Genomic DNA, 14270 nt, shown 5'->3' with positions numbered 1-14270 from the left:
GATTTTGACTTTAGCTTAATTATTTCCGCCCTTACCTCCGCTTCTATTATTGGGCCGTCTAAAAGCTCCATCGTGGGACCCTGGTACTCTGGGAGTTCTACCCTCTTCGTGTCCCCTATATATGTTTGTATAATTTCTTTAACGAACTCCTCGTCCGTCCCCTCATAGATGTGCTTTGTCTTGGCTAGACTAATGCTCGCCTGCGTTTTAGAGTTGGTAGGGTCGAGTAAGTGCCTTAATAGGTTCCAGGTCTTTGTTAAGCTCATACCCCTTTCCATCTCGTCGCACCTGCTGCACCAGTTTTGCTCACACAACTGTCGTGCATATTTTTCTATGTCCCGATTTAGTCTTGCTATTCTTCTCCTGAGGTTCCTATTCCATCTCTGCTTCTTCCATCTGCGTTCGAGTCCATTTTTGGCCTCCCACATGTTCAGCAGTTTGTTGTCTGCTAGTTCTAGAACATATTGCCCCTTCAAAGTTACGGTCGCTTCCGACACGTGCTTCTTAAGGGTTTCTGTCCATTCCTCTATGTTTTGGATGGTTCCCCAATTTTGCTGGTCCCTTTGGGCCCTGAATTTGTCCCATTCCGTGATTTTGGGCAGTCTACCCGCTTTATCTTTGATGCCCGTGCGTACCGTCGTGGCGATAATGAGGTGGTCACTTCCTAGGTCCGTTCCTGTGTTCATCCAAGTGGCTGCCCTAACGTTTTTGGTTAGCGTGAGGTCAGGTGTGGTGTCCGCCATGACGCTATTCCCTCTCCTAGTTGGGCACCCCGGATCTGTTTGCAGGGTTAGGCCTAACTCCTGTATGTCCTCCCATAGGTGTCGTCCCTTCGTGTCCCTCGTACTGTATCCCCACTCCTCGTGATGGGCGTTGAAGTCCCCTACTATGATCAGTGGGCTAATGTTTGCCACTTTCATTGCTTTCCGAAATATTGCCCTGAACCTGACTTTTTGCTGCTTCGGTCTCGAGTACACGTTTAGTAGGAACAGGCTTGGTTCATTCTTTTTGCCCGTTATCATCTCTACTAGGACGACTTCTGCCTCTGCCGTGTTTAGCTCATGCTCAGTTGTTGCTATGTTCCTTTTAACGTATGTGGTGACGTGAGATTTCTCCCCTCTATCACTGTGGAATGCTTGATACCCTGGTAGATTTAGCCGCTTACCAGTTTCTTGCAGGGCTATGGCCAGGGGCTTTTCCTCTAATGTATCGATGTATTGTTGCAATACCGCTCGCTTGCTTCGGAAGCCTCGGCAGTTCCACTGCCAAATGAGGGTCTTGTTTTTGGCCTTTCTATCCATGTTGGATTCGTGCTATTGCTTCCTCCGTTCGTTTATGTTGCTCCGCGTGGGCTATCAGCTCCGCTCTCTGGCTTTGTAATTCTGTTCTCTGAGCCTGGACTTCAGACTGCAGCTGTCCTATTGCCTGCGTAATCTGCATCATGAATTCCCTCATCTCGGCTTGTAGGGTGGAGATTGCTAGCCTATTCGCTTCGCTCTCTTTCCTGAGCGTTTCCCATATATCTACCTCCTCGTCCCCTTTGCGTGGGGGTCTCCTAGCTTTTTCCGCCTCCTCCGTTACCTGCCCTGTCGCCTGGGGTTTCTGCGTAAGAGGTCCGGTCTGCTTTGTACCTGTTTTGGGCTGTTCTGCTTGTTTCATCTCTAGTGGAGCTGCTTTTGCGCTCCCCTCTATGTGATTTTTCAGGAGTCTCTGTAGCTCCTCTACCTGTTTTTTAAGTTTTTCTATCTCTCTGTCTTTATCATCTTTAGCCTGGGAGGCCCCTCTGTTAAGTTTTTCTATCTCCCTGTCGTTATCATCTTTAGCCTGGGAGGCCCCTCCTGCAAAGCTTACTGTTTTCGGCTCCTTGCTCGGCTCTCTGCTCCGGTCGCTGCGTCCTTTTCCCCAGTGGTCCTTTGGGTCCCTGGGCCTCGATCTCTCCGGGTCCCTGGACCGTGATCTGGATCTCGCCCTTCTTTGTTCCCCGAGTCCTCCCTGTCCTTTGGGGGCTCCCGGTTTTCCTGGGGGCGTCTGGTTCCTTGCCTCGCCTTCCCCCAATCTGGGGAAGCTGTCGTCTCGGCGATCCGTTCTTCCTGTAGGCTTCTGGTCCTTCCTGCGGGTCTCTTCCTGCCTTTTTTCCCAGATCTTCTTCTTGATCTCGTACGGTGTTCTGTATATTTCCTTGCATCTTTTGTCTCCTAGTGGGTGTTCCTTTGCGCATAGTTGGCATTTGGTCTTGCATTTGTGGCCTTCTGCTGGGTTCTCTTCTCCGCAGCTTCTGCACTTCTTGTTTTCTGGGTCCGGGCAGACGTCCTGTCGGTGTCCCATTCGTCCGCATGCGTAGCAGACTTCGTACCTTTTCTTGTAGAGGACGCACCTCGTCGGCGTTGGGGATAGGTACACGTGCCATGGCACCCTGTTGCTTTCGAACAGGATTAGGACGGCCTTGGATTCTTTCCCTAATCTTCTCACTCCCAGTATGGGTGGGTTCTTGGCTCCGTGTTGCTCTAGTCTTTCGAAAATGTCTTCCTCCGTCCAGAAGTCCGGGGCGTCGTAGATCACTCCCTTCCCGCAGTTTTCCGGCGGGGTCAGGTATGCGTTCAGCGTTGTCTCTACGTCACCTATCTTCAGCTCTGTTAGCGACGCGTATTTCTCTCTTCTATTTCCATCTCCGGTAGCTATCATGATGGACTGCTGTTTCCTGTTGAAGGTGATTATGTCCTCTCTGCTGCCTTCTCCGACCTCGGCCGCTTCGGCGATGGCGTTCGCCAGAAACGCTCCTCCGTGCACAAGTAGCTTCTCTATCCCACCTCTGGGACGCATGATTATTTTGTCGAAATCTTGCGGAATTCTCGTTATTTGTTTCTCCACCGATTTCGCAGCCAGTCTTCTTCCCTCCTGCCTTGCGGCCGTCCTGTCCTTAGCTTTTGTCTCGACCACGGGGTCGTCGGCTATTTCCTTTTCCGGAATTAGTCTTCCATTCTTTCTTGTCCTAAACCATTGCCCTGGGGCTTTTAGCTCCTCCGGGTCTATCTCTCTTCTCTCAACCACCTCCATGGCACTGGGAGGGCTCGGGCGTCGGCCGTTAGGCCTAGGCCTCTCCTTTGTCTTGGCTAAGCCTCGTTAGGCTTAGCCCGGTCTCCTTCCCGTTGGGGCCTTCTCGGCCCTATAATTCAGGAAAATCGGCCCACCTTGTTGGTTATTGGTGTTCCTAGCCTTCCGGTTCTCTTCCGACGCTGATTCCAGCCAGTTTGGGTCGTCCTCAGGCTCCTGAGCACGACTTCGTCCCCGATGTCGACGGAGCTCGCCGAACGCACGTCCGACCGCCTCGACAGCCGGCGGAAGAATCTCCGTCAGAGAGGCAGTCCGCGGTGCTGCGCATGTGGCGGAAGCCGCTCTGCTGCGGGGGGAGCGTGCCGCTCGCGTCCACGATCCACTTGAGGCGGCAGAGCGCCATCGCCTCCATCGACTTCACCGCGGCTGAGGTGAGCGAAATCGGGCGGTATGAAAAGAGTAGCCTCTTCTGCCTGCCCCGCTTGAGAACCGGGATGACGACAGCCGTTCGCCAGGTGTCCGGGAGGGCGCCGCTCGTCCACACTGCGTTGAACGACGCAGTCTGGCGCTGCGGTGCGTCCAAGTTGCGTAGCATCTGATACGTCAGGCCATCCTCCCCCGGTGCGCTGTGTCGTTTGCGCGCTGAGAGGGCAGACTGCAGCTCCTGCATGGTGAGAGCATCCTCGCAGAGCGTGAGAATCTGCCCTCGTACCTGCTCGGAGATGGGGCGAGCAGGGGGAGGAGGCAACGCACGCTGTGGCCTCGCAGGTGGTGCCGCGGGAATGAACTGGAGCGCCAGACGCTCCGCCAACTCCTCTGTCGTGATGCCCAGGTGGATGGCCACGGCGAGGACGGGGTGTCTCGGCAGGCCAGGGTTTAGAAGGGCCCGCACAATCCGCCAAGCTCTGCTTTGGTTCCCGCACTGCCCGAGGGTGCAGCAGAGCGACGCCCAGCTCTGCCGGCGGCGGCGACGCGCGTGGCGACGGCAGACTGCGTCAATGCGGTTGTACACCGTTTTGTCCGCCGGCCGCCGCGTGCGGATCATGCGTCGCTGGGCGCGTCGGCGTGCGGCGCGCAGGTTGAGCAGCCGAATGTCGGGCACAGGCGCGCCGACCGGCACCACGCACACCGTCGACGACGCCTTGGCGCACTGCGCGAGACTCTGCAGGAAGTCCGCGCCCTCCGGGATCGCCGCGCACCTCTCGCGGAACACCTCCCATCGCGTCACGACATAAGTCCGCGTGCGGGGACGCGTGACGGGCGGCACCACAGCGATCGGAAGGTGGTCGGACCCGTGCGTGTCCGGCGCGCACCGCCACACATAGTCCGCCACACACGCCTGCGTGGCGAACGTCACATCAATGGCGGTGGGCGCTCCCATCGCGTGGACGAAGGTTGGGTCTCCGCGATTGAGCGGCAGCAGCCCGGCAGAGAGAGCAGCGTCGCAGAGGTCTTTGTCGCGGCGGTCGCAGGTGGTGGTGGTGGTGGTGAAATTACAGGCCCAACAAGCCTTAGTCGGGCGCGCCCGGGCGGCGGCAACCGCCACTGGGGTCCCATACTAGGGACCTCCACCTAGTGCTTGTACGAATCGGTCCCCTTCAGCAGGCCGAAGCTGCCCTCCACAACAACGCGCTGCCGACTGTGCGCATTGTTAAATGCCGTCATCCAAGGCTGCCAGTTGGTCGTGGACTGGCGGTACGGCGGCAGCAGCCACGGCAGCAACGGATAAGCAGCGTCGCCCAAAAGGTATCCTCCTGAGCGAATTAATTCACATATATTATATGTACGTAAGAAATAAAAATTAACGAGAACCTCTGGCGTATATGACCGACCGTAGCATATGTAGATATCTGCAAACTCGTAATTCCGAGCATCAATATATCTATAGCTGTTGCTCACAGTTCAGCTTGGTTAAATTAATTAAGCAAGCGGGAACGATCGAGACGATTGATCGATCTCTTGCATATATGCGCGCGCCGCTTTCAGTTTTCTGAACACTCTTCCACGCATAATGCATGTATTAAACACGCATTAGTGATGTAACAATAAGAAGTTCTTTAACTCACCTTCGCATTTAGACTCTCCGTCTTTGAAAAGGAAGCTCTCGCGGAGAACCCTGGAGTCGTGCGCGCTGCCGGGGAAGCCGACGAAGACGTCAATGAAGACCATGTCAGCATTGCAGACCCCGTGGAGTATGATCGAATGAAACTTTTTTCTATTATAATAGCTTTCCTCCGACTCCGAGGGTCGAGCAATGCGGACATGGCATCCGTCGATGGCCCCGATGACGTCCGGCAGCACTCGTCCGCGACGGCCAATCTGGCAGAAAGCTTCAATTTCTGCGCTGTCGCTCGTCGGGGTCCGGCCAGCATATCTCCCTCTTGCTTATCGAAAACAAGAAATCCAAGATGCGGCTTATTGCCGCGTGTACCGTCGACTCACTGACATCAAATTTGTCGGCGATCTGGTACATCGTTGTTTGAGTTCTGATGTAGGTCAGGGCGATTAGCATTGTCTTGTGAGCAGACACCTGGCGCCGTCCTCGACATCCTTCCGGGTAGAAGGCCGATGCCTCAAATTCGCCAGTGATATCTGCGCACAAGCTTCGCGAAATACGAAAGAGCTTCCGGAATTCAAATTCTAAATATGTGGGAACGACTCGCTCCACATAGAGTGGGACCCTGTGGCGGTCCTGCCTCTCTACATGAGCCGCCAAGACAAGCACAACGCACTCGTCACCGTCGTCATCTTCGCTGCAGTCAACGGTCTCACTCCGGTCAACAGAATCGGTGAGCGCAGCAAGTGCAGCTACCTCTTCGCTCGACATGATGAAAGTGATCAGTAGACGACGCAGCAGACGACGCCGACGCGCGATCCGACGGCTCGAAACTTTCCTTACGGTTTCCGGTGGCTGCCAGCTCACGTGACCATGACTCGTTTTCCTGTCAGGGGCTAACTTGCTGGCAGCCAGCGGGCTGCCCGAGCGTAGAAAATCGAAGAGGCCCACTGCTGTAGGCGTGTTGGCCCATTCGTGCGCCAGAATGTTCAAAGCGCTGAGGAGCGTAAGGTCGTACTTCTTCCCAGCTTCCATACAGAGAAGCATGCAGCGCAATACATGCTTTCTGTACTTGCATTTTGTATGCTGGATTATGCCCTGGTCCATGGGCTGAAGGGCTGCGGTTGTATTCGGCGGGAGGAACACAAGCTTAATCCATTCCAGGCCCGACACCTTGCAGTGAGCACTGCAATTGTCCACAACCATGAGGACCTCCCGTTTCTCAGCTCGAAAACGCCGATCCATTTGATGAAGCTAGGACTGAAATATGCTGGACGTCATCCAAGCCTTCCTGTTGGCTTGGTATTCAACCAGAAGGCGCCGCGCGTTCTTGAAGCACCTCGGCTTCTGAGCCTTTCCGATCACTAGGAGAGGCAGACGCTCTGTTCCCGTCATGTTAGCGGCAAGTAGCACAGTGACCCTTTCTTTGCTTCTTTTCCCTGCTGTGCAGGGGTCACCTTTAAAGGTGATCGTCTTATCCGGGAGTGCTTTAAAGAAAAGCGCTGTTTCGTCGGCGTTAAATATATTCGGAGCGTCGTACGCAGCTAGGTGTTCACGAAGCCCGGTGATCCGCCATTTCTCGATCCTGTCTTCGTCCACGGATGCTCTTTCGCCACACACACTCTTAAAGTCAGATTGTGACGGCTTCTGAAGCGAGCAAGCCAACCTTCAGAAGCTTTGAACTCTTCAAGGTTCATTTTTGTGGCGAACCTTTCAGCCTGGGCACAAATTAAGCCCACTCACAGGGAGGTAGGCCTCACGTGCGTTTCTAATCCATCGCATTACGGCTTCTTCGAGTTCCGGGTGGGCTGCAGTCCGCAGTCGTTTCCTTTTGTCACCGTAGGCTTCACTGTCAAACGCCTCCATAATGCTGTTTTCATTCTTCACGTAAGTGGCCAAGGTGGTTCTTTTAACATCATACTTGACCATCACGTCAGAGCGTGAAACACCATCCTTCAGCACCTTCAATATTTCCACTTTCGTGGCTAGGTCCTTCGCCTGGTTGTACTTCGGCCGCTTTGCCGGTGTCGCCATCGGAGCAGGACGCGATGGCGAGGCGCGCAGGCACGGCGCGCCACGCACTCGAAAACAGCACAGTAAACACCTTGCAAAGCACGCAATATCCAGAAAAGGCGTGTTAGGGTTCAATAACCGCGATCGTAGCAGCAAGAAACACGGGGCAACGACGACACACGCCAAAACGAGACTTTCTGAAGATAGGGTTAACACGACGACTGAGCACGACTGCAAGAGGCAACGAAGCACAAAGAAAGACACCGGGCGCTTCGGCCACTGCTAACCTTGCTTCCCTCGCCCTCTCTCGCACTGCTGATGACGATGACCGTACGGATGGCCTACGCTACATTCTTTTTTTCCAACTTTACAGTAGCGCCGCTCTTGGCGGGCCGTGGAACTAGGTCGAAATAACCGATGGGCGGTAAAATTTGTCCGAATTAACGAGAGTTTTGCCCCATAGACTCCTATATATAACTGTAGGGATCAGTTTACCCTCACTCACTGTAGTGCATGTTTAGGGCTGGAGCAAAAGCAGGTATCGCATGACATTCAGCGGGTAGCATACAATATGCGAGTTTTTTTTCGCTTTTGAAGTTCAACCATGCGTGCAGGTCGAATTATCCGATTGTCCGAATTAACGGGGGTCGAATTAACGAGCTTTCACTGTAATAGGAATTAGTCCCAAAATCCTGGTTTGAAAATCATCTGCTTTCATAGAAAAGTACCGAACGACAACGGCCATCTCTTTTTTGCATGAAATGTCCGTGCTCTCATCGATGATAAGGGATTAGGGCTACGCTCTGATGTCTTCGAGTAGCATCTCGCAGAAGGCGGGATGAGGCCCTGGGTGGCACTTGGTTCTTTGGTGGGCGCACACATGACGTCTTTCTCGGTACGTTGACCCAACAGCATTGCCTCCCTTTCCTCCTTCCTCTCTTCCCAACACTGTACGCAGTTTCTGTTTTTGTGATGTTCTGAAGTGCGCAGCATTGACCCAGCAGTGACGACGGTGGGAGGGGCACTGGCAGTGAGTAGTGCACGAGCATAGTGAACGGACGTGTGTGGGACATTGCAAACCCTTGACAATTGAAGTACACGAACGAGAATTGAGTTGTATCGGTAATAGAGCCCTAGTTTATTTTCAATACTTTGTGTGTGCGTCGAGTGCTCGTACAAGCAAACCACCTTTCCCCCTTTTCATCTCCAACAGGCTGAAAACTACGACTCCCTACCACCCTATCCCCTTTCCTGCCCATGCACAAAGAGCCGGACAAATGGCATTTTTTTTCCTGCGATTATTTCTTTGTGTGGACCTCTGAACTAACCTCCATCATCAAAGGATGAAAATATTTACTTCTTAATGTTCAAAATGAAACCACACTTATGTTTGGGCTGGGATTTTATTAGTATGACTTCCAGTACAGTAAAAGAAAATTTCTATTGCCTGTCGGGCAGAGGTAGACGTCACACTTTGTACAGTGCGTGTGACTTCTTGGCAAGTATGCTGACAGCCTGCAACACTTAGCATTCTTGATAGGGTCAACCATTGAAAAATTAGCAGACCCTTACAAAAATGACTGTGTAAAGTATGTGTTCACAGTGTTTACTACGTGAAGTCAATAAATGTTCCACAAAATTCCCACACTTCTGTTGTTTACATCTTGTGCACTCCAAATTGTTGACTGGGTGCACTAATATTGTTGCCTGTTGAGATGTGTCAAATTTGTTGACTTAGCACAGAAGTTGTTGACGGTTGTTGAGTTTACAACTTTTGTTGTAGTTGACCGCATGTACAATATCAACCTTACTGTAAGCAACCAAGTTGTTGACGCCGTGTACATTTGTTGAGTTGACCACTTGTATCCAAGGTGTTAACTGCACGCAAAATATCAGTGCACTATTAATTCTGCCAGCTTTCAGCATCCAAGTTACTAACTGCGTGCTGCAGATGGTGAGTTGACAAGTGGCCACCAATTGATATGATTGCAAATGATTCATTTTAATAGACACCAAATAGCATAAATTTAAAAACACCTTTTGAGAGAGAAGCAGCTCAATAACAAAGCACAGGAGAAGGCTATTGTTGTATTCCTATCTAAAAAGCAAAAATTTTTAAAATAGCACACTTAAAGAAAGACACCACATACTGATGAAAGGGGCTGAAAGAGTGCACCGACAGATACAAAAAGTTTCGTCTTAATGTTTCTTAAACCTACAGAAACAAGTCTCTAGAAAGAGGCGAAAAAGAATACGAAAGAGCATGTTACATTATTTTGTTTACAACAGTGTTATCGAAGCTCAAACTTGTAGCTTTTTGAGCATGCACTTAAAAATAAACCATGTATTAGGGCAGTTCGAGCCATCGCAGGCAATCATTTTTCCTCTCTCTGGTCCCTCCCCGCCGCGGTGGCTCAGTGGTTAGGGCGCTCGACTACTGATCCGGAGTTCCCGGGTTCGAACCCGACCGCGGCGGCTGCGTTTTTATGGAGGAAAAACGCTAAGGCGCCCGTGTGCTGTGCGATGTCAGTGCACGTTAAAGATCCCCAGGTGGTCGAAATTATTCCGGAGCCCTCCACTACGGCACCTCTTCTTCCTTTCTTCTTTCACTCCCTCCTTTACCCCTTCCCTTCCCAGGTGAAAATTTCCTGCTGGGAATCTGCTGGTCCCAACACTGCTGGGATTTTGGCAGATTCCCAGCAGGCGTTGCTGGGACCAGCAGGCGTTGCTGGGACCAGCAGGCGTTGCTGGGACCAGCAGGCGTTGCTGGGACCAGCAGGCGTTGCTGGGACCAGCAGTTGTTGCTGGGACCAGCAGGCGCTGCTGGGACCAGCAGGTGTTAGTGGGGCCAGCAGGCATTGAAATGAGCTTTGACCTCTCAAAATGTGTGAAAGAATAAGATCAGTAGAAACGAGGCAAATACCACCAACACAGAGCTGTATGGTATTGGTGTCACTTCTATTGTTCTAGTTCCTTCACGCAGAATTCGATGAACCCAAGCTAAACCAACGTGCCAGTTCTGCTCATCCGAGACTGCCGAGCAAACACAGCTCATTGGACACAGAATCCCACTTGCTGCTTTGGCGCATACTAATGCATTACATGCTCTCAACAGCAAGACAGGGCAGGAACATCTACTCATCTTGTGGAGTTGAACATGTTTATTTTCATGTGAAAGGAAATTTCATTCCTTCCGCTTGGATTTAACAATATCTTGGATCTTCTCGCTGAGAATCCTGTTTATATTTTTTACCACAGGGTCAACATCCACGCCCCTTTGTAGGCCCCAGTGCTTGACCGTGGCTGCAAAAAAGTGTTTACAACTGTTAATAAGGTGCTGCAGAGATAGCTGCCATATGAAAGGAAGGAGGGGTGCGACACAGTCGGATCCAGCAGGTGATTGCAGGGGCATAGTGCACATAACTCCCAACTTGCTATAGTAACTAAAGAACTTTAGCCAACTGTTAAAATTCATGCGTGTCATTTATGGTAGACCAAGCTATTTGTATAATGAATAATCAGTGTCACTTTACACTGTGCAAAACAAGTTTCCCAGGTAAACACATATCTGTACAGTACAGCACAGTTTATACAGTTGTGTGTTACCCTCATGGACTTTTCACGCATGGACTTTGTCAGCCTATTGTAGGACGGTGCACTTCACCATTCAATATTCACTCACATTACCGCTGCTGCATATAAGAAAAAAATCAATGACATTTTTCTCCTTTCCTTTTAGCCTTTTATACTACTTTACCATTTTCTGCATCTCTCTTCCCAATTCCTTCCCCATGCAGAGTACCATGTCGTGGGCTAAATTTTCTGCATTTGATTAAAGGGCTTCTCTCTCTCACAGTTAGTTATACTTTGATTATTTAGATGATGTGCAATTTGCAGATGTTATATCTGGTTGTATGGTCTTCCAAAATTAAAGCACTGTGATGAACATGCAGCAACTAGCTGAAAACTTCGGCTGAAACGTACCTACGATGACCCCAATCTTCTCTGGAGTAAGGGGCTGCTTGGGCTCTTCGCCCAAAGCCTTCTTTGTGGATGCAACCACCCCTCTCACGCTGCGGACTGCCAGGGTGTCAGGACCCCATATGGCATGAGCAGCATCTTTACACACTAAGGTGCCTTTTTTATTTTGTAGTATTTTCGCAGCCCCAGCTGCAGTAATAATTATTCCTTTGGACAGGTGAAACTTGGAAGAAACATAAGGTACAGTTTAGATTGTGCCTTTAGCACAAAAATATGATGACAAAAGCAACCACAATGCAAACAAGCTTTCACCATGCAACATGGAATGCAGCTGAAAATAAAGAGCGCATACTGTAGTGTTCACTTTCCTTTTTTGCCTTACACATTTTCTTGTGTAAAAAAGTGAGAGACCATAAATACTTTAACAGAGGAAGAGAGAGAGAGAGAGAGAACATATAACCTATTCACATAATTCGCAAAGTTATCACTACTAGGAATGATTTGTGAAAGTCGAAACAAAAGTACTGCCACTCACAGATCCATCGTCCAGATAGGTGAAGTCCTCCCTTGCTGCTGAAATCACAAATGATTTTTTAAGAACTGTTCTTTGAGGTGTTCAGCCATAAAATGCTATATGAAGTAATAAACTTACGTAAATGAGCCACCTCTGTATCTTCAGCTGGGTGTGACGCTGCATTGGATAAATTTTGCCGTTATGAAAGGTCGAAATTGAAGCATAAAGAAAACTTACAGTTTGCAGCCTTCTCTTGTTCCTGAGAGGTACCTGGGGTGGCTGTAGGCTCTGCAGTTGGACCGCATTTCAGTTAATATAAGCCTGCTATATTTGAAATGTTAGCTTTTTTGACTCAAGCAGGCATAAGGTACTTACGTGTACAAACAGCTGTGGCCTGCTCTGAAGATGGCAGCGTGGGAGTGCAAGAAAATTCTGGGACAAAAAATATTGAGCAGACTGCCTTGAAATGGCAGAATATATAAAAACATTTCATGTTTTTCTTTGTGCAAAAAAATTCTCAGCAAGTACTTGAGTGAAAGCTTGGGCTAGTTGCTGAAACATACTGTTAGCAACAGTGGAAAGGAGATGACAGAAGAGAAAGGGGAGACACAGAACAGTGCATTTCCAACATCACGCTAGCCATAATTTCCATGAAAGGCTAACATATATGTGCCCATGATAGCCGAGTGAAAAATCATTACGATAGGCTGAAACTGTACCAAACCTGTTGCACTCTTGCCATCTGCCTGTTGAGCTCCAGCCAGTTTTGTGTCCACAGCATTAAAATAAATTGCACATTTCTGCAAATGCAAACAAGCAAAGCACTGAAGTAGTAAACTGCCAAAGCAAAATGGAAGCGAGGCATCATACATTGAAAAATCTTGCTCTCCAAGCACCGCTGCAGACTTTTGACTTGTTCTCGAAGAAATAATCTTTCCTCGTCGAGCTCTTTTGCCCTTTTCTTCCAGAAGTTTTTCTGGTTGATTGCTTCCTGCAGCTCACTTTTGGCACAAAGTGAATCCTCACTTTCAGAAGCAGACTCTGATGATGCACGTGCTCGCTTCTTGGCCTATAAAGAATTTTCACTCACGGTTTGAGATTTAATCTGTGACATTTAAAGGTGTCTGCAGCTTACAGCTAAGCATACTACTTACCGCTTGGCGGGTGTCACGGCTTTGAGCTGCCAGTGTTTTGGTTCTGGCATTATCCATGTTTTTTTTTAGTATGGTCTCATACTCCGTTGAGTGTGCTGCAACAAGCATACACTACGACACATCGCAGGTAAAATTTCACGAGATTGCACAATGAAACAAGATATATAAAACTGCACAATGCAAGCACACCTTCTTCTTTTGGGCTGCTGTTTCCTCTTCCTCTTCACTTGACGATTCTTCATAATCTGGAATTTTTGGCATAGCAAGTCTTTTCTTTGCCATTCTTTCCCGGATTTCTTTCTCCGACTCTACAGTGAGAAATTCAGACATACACACACACATTATAGTAACCCAGTTCGCGTGGGAAAATCTCGCAATTAAGCTAGGTGCACAAAACTAAGCCGTTACCTCCTAGCATCAGGACTTGGGCGCTGTAGTGACCGCTGTCCTGGCCGTCCAGCGGATCTCTCCAGAACGCCGTGTACACAGACCGCGTATTGAAGTCTGTGTTGTGTCCTGGGTTGAAGTTCGCAATGTCTTTTGCAGGGATGACGTGCAACTTCTTGTCAATATCATGCACAAACCTGACAACGGCAAACATCGCACGTGGCTGTGGGGCGAGATGCGTACCAAAAATAACTATAAATATAAGTATGCAAGCGCAGATCGGCCGCAGATTAACTGATATATTAAGTTCGGATAGTTCGGATTAGCGAAGTAATTTAAATAAATGTCGCCGCAGTACAATAACAGAGAGAAGCGGTGGATACGCGTCCGTGCACTCCGCGAAGGCAGGAAAAAAGAAAGAAAGGTACACATTTACCCAATGTTGCTATCTCTAAAAATTGACGAGACCAACTTCGAACAAAAAAAAAAGTCAGTGAGCAAGTTTTTCAAAATTGTTTTAAAACAAAACAATTTATGAAAAGTTACTTATTAAGTTTTAGTAGCATGTTCATGTAAATAAATGTGCTCATTTACTCCTAATTCAGTGCATTGAGCTGCTGAGGGATAGCCACAGCGGCATTATCGCTAGTCTAGGCTCTCCAAATCCAATCCAAATCCAACTAGATGCTTCGTTCAACTCGACTGTAGTGCAGTGAACTATATATTTTCAGTAACTATAGGGCCTCCTGCAAAATAGGCTAGGACACTTACGGAGTTTTTTTTTTTCGTAAGGGCCGCCCGATACAAAGAGAAAGCCACATATTCAAATCCTGCAGCAGCAACAGCCATCCCCGACTCTAGGTGACAGGCCTAGCGCTTCTCTTCGGCCGACGTTCAAGTGCGCCGTGGTATTATTGTCACAGTGAGCTGAAAGAATGGGCCGCAGGAATAAGCGGTACCGGCGCTACCTTGACCCAGGCAGCGATGCTGGTCTTCCGAGTTCCACCAGAAGTTATCTTCGGATGTCTGCACGCCCAACGTCCCCAGCTCAAGAGCCTACGCGCCAATCGTCGCCAGTGCAAGGGGATACGCAGCCAACGTCAACAGCGCGAGG

The 14270-nt window shown here is 49.6% G+C and overlaps 1 protein-coding gene and 1 long non-coding RNA gene across 4 annotated transcripts in view; one reads left to right on the top strand and one right to left on the bottom strand.

Annotated features, from left to right (window-relative positions):
• The window catches only part of LOC144132733 (uncharacterized), a 125962-nt gene that overhangs the window by 64117 nt on the left and 47575 nt on the right, over positions 1–14270 (top strand). The window lies entirely within an intron of this gene.
• LOC144135065 (uncharacterized) lies at positions 10264–12384 on the bottom strand. Its single transcript, XR_013315364.1, has 6 exons — positions 12340–12384; positions 11991–12047; positions 11853–11903; positions 11754–11792; positions 11637–11674; positions 10264–10423 (listed from the first exon to the last, which is right to left on the bottom strand). It is a non-coding gene; the product is annotated as an uncharacterized LOC144135065 (long non-coding RNA).

The sequence above is a fragment of the Amblyomma americanum genome, chromosome 5 (genome assembly GCF_052857255.1).
Source record: "Amblyomma americanum isolate KBUSLIRL-KWMA chromosome 5, ASM5285725v1, whole genome shotgun sequence".
Lineage (NCBI taxonomy): Eukaryota > Metazoa > Arthropoda > Arachnida > Ixodida > Ixodidae > Amblyomma > Amblyomma americanum.
The sequence above is the reverse complement of the archived record's forward strand: the minus strand, read 5'-3'. Positions and strand labels throughout refer to the sequence as shown.